Below are 7,800 nucleotides of genomic sequence, written 5' to 3'. Positions count from 1 at the left end.
TACAGCCAAAAAAAGAAAAAAAGTTACCCAAATGAGGTTTTGAAAGTATAGATTTCTGATCCTTAGACTCCCAGGGAAAGAAGGGAAGTGCTGTGTTGATTTCTAAATAACTTTATCCGAAAACAGCCAACCTCTAGTCTCAGGTGGGTTGACAGAACTTGCCTGGATGCCTCCCTTGTTATTTCTCTTTTCATTTCTACTGTAACAGAAAGTGAGTTGAGTGGGCTTGCTACCTTTCTTCTTCAGAAAATGCAGATTCCTACCTCAAATTTCCTAGATTGCTTGGTCCAGTGATTCTTAAACTGGCTTGCTGATTACAAGCATCATTGTCACCTAAGGTGTTTACTGTAGACTCATTGACCCCAGACCTACCAGATTGGACTCTGGAGTTAGAGCTCAGGAATCTGCCATTCACAGCTCTTTTTCCAAATGTTTTTAGAACCAACACTTTAGTGTCTTCCTGGCAGCTCAGAAGTCTTATCTGAGATACGTTTGGCTCCCAATAACCTTGAAGGCAGGTTGGTGGTCTTTAAAGAAGGATCTAGCACACACTGACTCAGGTTATCTATCCCCTTTGTCTGCCTCTGGTGCAGGATCTAAGGACTCATTCAGTTTCGTGCATCCAACCCATGTCTTTTTATATACATAGATAAGTTTCCATCACCACTCCTAGGATGGTAACTGCTTAGTCATACAGGACAGATCACAGATGGTCTTAAAAATACCTTACACATACCAAGCTCATACCATATACCATTCACTGTTCTAAGGCCTTTAGGTATATTTATTTGCTTAATGACAAGCCTATGAGACAAGTACCATTTTATAGTTCACATTTTACAGATGAGGAAACTGAGGTCCAGAAAGGTTAATTAACTTGCCCAGAGTTGGAATTGAACATAGGCTTTCTGACGCCAGAGACCCATGCTTCGAACCACTGCTTTCTGGCACACACAGTAAAAATTTATATGCTGTACTCACACCCATAGAGGAGGAGTGGGGTATGGGGATGCATACACGTTTCCTCATGAAGAAGCCATTCCAGGATGCCATACATACAGCAGGTAAACTACCATTCTGGGGGCACTGGCACTCTCCCAACTTTTCTTTTTACTATTATATGTTTTCTAGAATGCCTTGTACATGAAATTCCTATTAAACTTTAGCATCAACATTACATTAGACAGATTAAAGCACAGACATCATTTTGCCAGCAAAGGTCCATATAGTCAAAACCATGATTTCTCCTCTAGTCATGTATGGATGTGAGAGTTGGACCATAAAGGAGACTGATCCCTGGAGAACTTATGCTTTTGAATTGTGGTGTTGGAGAAGGCTCTTGAGAGTCCCTTGTACAGCAAGGAGATCAAACCAACCAATCCTAAAGGAAATCAACCCTGAATATTCATTGGAAGGACTGATGCTGAACCTGAAATTCCAGTGTTTTTCCTACGTGATGTGAAGAGCTGACTCATTTGAAAAGACCCTGATGCTGGGAAAGATTGAAGGCAAAAGGAAAAAGGCAGCAAAGGATGAGATGGCTAGATAGCATCACTGACTCGATGGACATGAGTTTGTGCAAACTCTGGGGACAGTGGAGGACAGAAGAGCCTGATGTGCTACAACCAATAAAGTTGCAAAGAGTTGGCCACAACTTGGCGACTGAATAACAATAAAAGCCCTTGACACATTGTCAAAGCTCTTCTTTGACTTGGAAGCTCCCATCTTTGCCAATGTTAGTTGTGCGCTTAGACATCATTTCATGGCCTAGGAAGTATTCATTAAAGGCATGTAATTATATGAGAAATTCTCTAGGCCAGCAATTTTCAAATTTAGTTGCTAATATTATAATCACTTCGGGGAGCTTTTAAAAATCCAGTTTCCCAGGTCACATCCCATATTATTACAGTAGATTCTCTGGTGATGAGATCCAGGCATCAGTATTTTTTAAAACTTTTTATTCTTTTTAACTTCAGTACAGTTGATTTACAGTGTCATGTCAATCAATCTCTGCTGCACAGCAAAGTGACTCAGTTACATACATATAGACATTCTTTTTTTATATATTCTTTTCCATTATGGTTTATCACAGGGTTTTGAATGTAGTTCCCTGTGCTATACAGTAGGGCTTCCCAGTTGGTGCTAGTAGTAAAGAACTCACCTGCCAATGCAGGAGCCGTAGGAGATGTGAATTTGATCCCTGGGTTGGGAAGATCCCCTGGAGGAGGGCATGGCAACCCACTCCAGTATTCTTGCCTGGAGAATCCCATGGACAGAGGAACCTGGGGGCTACAGTCTCTAGGGTTACAAAGAATTGGACACAACTGGAACGACTTAACATGCTCACACGCTACAGTGTAAGGCCTTGTTGTTTATCTATCCTATATGTAAAAGTTTACATCTGCCAATCCCAAATCCCAGTCCTTCTCTCCCCACTCTCTCCTCCTTGGCAACCGCAAGTCTGTGCTCTGTGTCTGTTTTCTGTTCTGTAGACAGGTTTATTTGTGGCATATTTTAGATTCCACATATAAGTGCTATCGTACGGTATTAGTCTTTCTTTTCCTGACTTCACTGAGGCACAATGATAATCTCCAGTTGCATGCATATTGCTGCAAACGACATTGTTTTCTTCTTTTTATGGCTGAGTAGTATTCCGTTGTATACATGTACCATGTCCTCTTAATCCATTCATCTATCGGTGGACATTTGGGTTGTCTCCATGTCTTGACTATTGTGAATGGCGCTGCCAGGACCACAGGGGTACGTGTACATGTTTGAGTTATAGTTTTGTCTAGGTATACAGACATTAGTGTTTTTGAAGCTCCTTAGTTGATTACAATGTGCAGCCAAGTCTCCAACAGTGGGGGCTGGGGAACCAGTGTTCAAAAGGCTGAGTGACAGCTTTGAAAAGGCTACTCTTGTCTCTGACTGGATCTATGGTAGTTTCTGACTGATGTGTCCCTTGTGTTCTCTTTTCCCCATGTTATAGTGGTTTCAGATTGAATTGTGGGGGCACACCAAACTTTCTCTTTAAACACTGGAATCTAGAGTTACAGGTCCTTGAGGATTAAACAAACTGATAGGTCTATATTTACCAAGCTCTTATTTATTCAATAAAGGTGCACTGTGGTAGCAAGATAACAAACATTGTTTGTCTTACAGCGTTTTTCTTTATCCCCGTTGATACTTGGGAGTCTCTACAATGAAGTGTTTTTTCTGATGTACTGGGGCTTTAAATCAGGGAGAAACCAAGGTGCCAAGATGTCTAGAAAAGCTGAGATCCTTAAAAATTTTCATGGGGACATCATGAGCTGTAAAAGATAAGAGAAGACACCCAAGCAAACATATCTGAGCAGGGAAAACTTCACAAGGCAATCTGGTCTACTGCACACACCTCTCTTCTCGTAAAGTTCACCCAAGACTCTGACCCAGATTCCTGGCACTAGGGGTGGCTTGTGAAATGGTTCATGGGAAGGTCTCTCAAATTCTATCTTCCTTTTTCTTTCTATTTCTATAGCTCTCATTCTCCCTGTTTTTATGCTCCTCTCTCTCTTTTTCAATTTTAAGCCTTGTTCAGAATATCCATTATGGACACAGATCTGATAATCTGGTGAGCTCCTTGAAATCAATAACATTTCCAGAGTCCTGTCCTCATCCTTGAAGCTGCCTTCTTTTGACTTAACCTGGGAAAATCAATGCTAATGAGAAGGCAGTTCATGTACTTGGAAAACACTTTCCTTCTTTGTCCTGATCTTCTTACCTATAATTTCTGTTCAAAGTGTGCATATATCTTTAATTGGACAAATGTTTGGAATAAGACAGAAGCTTTTGAAGCAATTACTTTAAGTAAGTTTTACATTTTAAAAATAAGATGCAAAGAGTTTGAGAAAGGGTAATTAAAAGGAATTTTTAACTCATACTTCATTAGAAGAGAAAACTTCCCAGAAATGTACTGTCATTTGTAATAGTTCTTTTCTGTTGTGAGTTTGAATATGCTACCCACATGTCACTTCTTCCAGTCAAATAAGAAAGAAATAATGTCTAATATCGATTTCTCATTGACTTCAGTTCTGTTCAGTCACTCAGTCACTCTGATTCTTTGCAACGCCCTGACTGCGGCATGCCAGGCCTCCCTGTCCATCACCAACTCCTGGAATTCACTCAAACTCACGTTCATCGAGTAGGTGATGCCATCCAACCATCTCATCCTCTGTCGTTCCCTTCTCCTCCCGCCCCCAATCCTTCCCAGCATCAGGGTTTTTTCCAATGAATCATCTTTGCATCAGGTGGCCAAAGTAGGAGCTTCAGCTTCAGCGTCAGTCTTTCCAATGAACATTCAGGACTTATTTCCTTTAGGATGGATGATTGGATCTCCTTGCAGTCCAAGGGATTCTTAAGAGTCTTCTCCAACACCACTATTCAAAAGCAAAAATTCTTCGGGGCTCAGCTTTCTTTATGGTCCAACTCTCACATCCATCCATGACTATTAGAAAAACCATAGCTTTGGCTAGATGAATCTTTGTTCGCAAAGTAATGTCTCTGCTTTTTAATATGCTGTCTAGGTTCGTCACAGCTTTTCTTCGAAGGAGCAAGAGTCTTTTAATTTTATGGCTGCAGTCACCATCTGCAGTGATTTTGGAGCCCAAGTAAATAGTATATCACTGTTTCCATTGTTTCCCCATTTATTTGGCATGAAGTGATAGGACAAGATGCCATGATCTTAGTTTTCTGAATGTTGAGTTTTCAGCTACCTTTTTCACTCTTCTCTTTCACTTTCATCAAGAGGCTCTTTGGTTCCTCTTCACTTTCTGCCATACGGGTGGTGTCATCTGCATATCTGAGGTTATTGATATTTCTCCCGGCAATCTTAATTTCACCTTGTGCTTCATCAAGCCTGGCATTTTGCATGATATACTCTGCATATAAGTGAAATAAGCAGGGTGACAGTATACAGCCTTGATGTACTCCTTTCCCAATTTGGAACCAGTCTGTTGTTCCATGTCCAGTTCTAACTGTTGCTTCCTGACCTGCATACAGGTTTCTCAGAAGACAGGTAAGGTGGTCTGGTGTTCCCATCTCTTGAAGAATTTTCCATAGTTGTGATCCACACAGTCAAGGGCTTTGGCGTAGTCAATAAAGCAGAAGTAGATGTTTTTCTGAAACTCTCTTGTTTTTTCAATGATCCAACAGATGTTGGCAATTTGATCTCTGGTTCCTCTGCTTTTTGAAAATCCAGCTTGAACATATGGAAGTTCATGGTTCACGTATTGTTGAAGCCTCGCTTGGAGAATTTTGAGCATTACTTTACTAGTGTGTAAGATGAGTGCAATTGTGCGGTAGTTTGAGCATTCTTTGGCATTGCCCTTCTTTGGGATTGGAATGAAAATGTGGCCACTGCTGAATTTTCTAAATTTGCTGACGTACTGAGTGCAGCACTTTCATAGCATCATCTTTTAGGATTTGAAATAGCTCAACTGGAATTCCATCACCTCCACTAGCTTTGTTCATAGTGATGCTTCCAAAGGCCCACTTGACTTCACATTCTAGGTTGTCTGGTTTTGGGTGAGTGATCACACCATCGTGGCTATCTGGGTCATATCGATCTTTTTTGTATAGTTCTTCTATGTATCCTTGCCACCTCTTTTTAATATCTTCTGCTTCTGTTAGGTCCATACTGTTTCTGTCCTTTATTGTGCCCATCTTTGCATCAAATGTTCCCTTGGTATCTGATTTTCTTGAAGAGATCTCTAGTCTTTCCCTTTTTATTGTTTTCCTCTATTTCTTTGCATTGATCACTGAGGAAGGCTTTCTTATCTCTCCTTGCTATTCTTTGGAACTCTGCATTCAAATGGGTATATCTCTCCTTTTTTCCTTGGGCTTTTGCTTGTTTTCTTTTCTCAGCTATTTGTAAAGCCTCCTCAGACAACCATTTTGCCTATTTCCACTTCTTTATCTTAGGGACGGTTTTGATCACTGTCTCCTGTACAATGTCACGAACCTCCGTCCATAGTTCTTCAGGCACTCTATCAGATCTAATCCCTTGAATCTATTTGTCACTTCCATTGTATAATCATAAAGGATTTGATTTAGGCTGTTTGTGAATGATTTAGTGGTTTTCCCTACTTTCTTCAATTTAAATCTGAATTTGGCAATAAGGAGTTCATGATCTGAGCCACAGTCAGCTCCCAGTCTTGTTTTTGTTGACTGTATAGAGCTTCTCCATCTTTGGCTGCAAAGAATATAATCAATTTGATTTTGATATTGACCATCTGGTGATATCCATGTCTAGAGTCTTTTCTGGTTTTGTTGGAAGAGGGTGTTTGCTATGACCAGCATGTTCTCTTGGCAAAACTCTAATAGCCTTTGCCCTGGTTCATTCTGTACTCCAAGGCCGAATTTGCTGTTATTCCAGGTATCTCTTGACTTCCTACTTTTGCATTCCAGTCCCTTATGAAAAAAGACATCTTTTTTGGGTGTTAGTTCTAGAAGATCTTGTAGGTCTTAATAGAGCTGTTCAACTTCAGCTTCGTCAGCATTACTGGTGGGACATAGACTTGGATTACTGTGATATTGAATGGTTTGCCTTGGAAATGAACAGCGATCATTCTGTCACTTTTCAGATTACACCCAAGTACTGCATTGTGTACTCTTTTGTTGACTGTGATGGCTATTCCATTTCTTCTAAGGAATTCTTGCCCACAGTAGTGGATATAATGGTCATCTGAATCAAATTCACCCATTCCAGTCCAGTTTAGTTCACTGATTTCTAAAATGTCAATGATCAGTCTTGCCATCTCATGTTTGTCCACTTCTAATTTACCTTGATCATGGACATAACATTCCAGGTTCCTATGCAATATTACTCTTTACAGCATTGGACTTTACTTCCATCACCAGTCACATCCACACCTGGGCCTTGTTTTCTCTTTGGCTCCATCTCTTCATTCATTCTAGAGTTATTTCTTCACTTTTCTCCAGTAATATATTGGGCACCTATTGCCCTGGGGAGTTCATCTTTCAGTGTTGTATCTGTTTGACTTTTCATACTGTTCATGGATTTCTCAAGGCAAGAATACTGAAGTGGTTTGCCATTCTCTTTGACTAACAATGGGAAAACTCATATGAATACACTTAAGATTCTTTTTATGTGAAATTATAATGTTTTGGGATTAAAGTCAAATAGCCACAAGCTGGGTGTCTTAGTCATAAAATGAAACAGTGGTTTTTGAAGCTTCAAAGGCTACTTATCTTTATTCTGTTCTCTCTTTCCTTGCTTCTTAATTACACACATACATGCGTGCATGCAAACACACACACTTTATTTTATAAGCAATATAACTATATTATAAAAATGTTAAACAAAAGTATTCTTTGTAATTTCATTACCATGATAAGGACACATTTTTTGTGGGGGGGCAGTTATTCCTATTAATGTTACTGGTTCGGGCATAGGCTTGAATCACCGTGATATTGAATGGTTTGCCTTGGAAACGAAGAGATATCATTCTGTCATTTTTGAGATTGCATCCAAGTACTGCATTTCAGACTCTTGTTGACCATGATGGCTACACCATTTCTTCTAAGGGATTCCTGCCCGCAGTAGTAGATATAACGGTCATCTGAGTTAAATTCACCCATTCCAGTCCATTTCAGTTCACTGATTCCTAGAATGTCGATGTTCACTCTTGCCATCTCCTGTTTGACCACTTCCAATTTGCCTTGATTCATGGACCTAACATTCCAGGTTCCTATGCAATATTGCTCTTTACAGCATCGGACCTTGCTTCTATCACCAGTCAC

This window comes from Moschus berezovskii, chromosome 4, assembly GCF_049115385.1.
Source record: "Moschus berezovskii isolate FMDL1 chromosome 4, NW_MosBer_1.0, whole genome shotgun sequence".
Taxonomy (NCBI): domain Eukaryota; kingdom Metazoa; phylum Chordata; class Mammalia; order Artiodactyla; family Moschidae; genus Moschus; species Moschus berezovskii.
Note: the sequence above shows the minus strand (reverse complement) of the source record.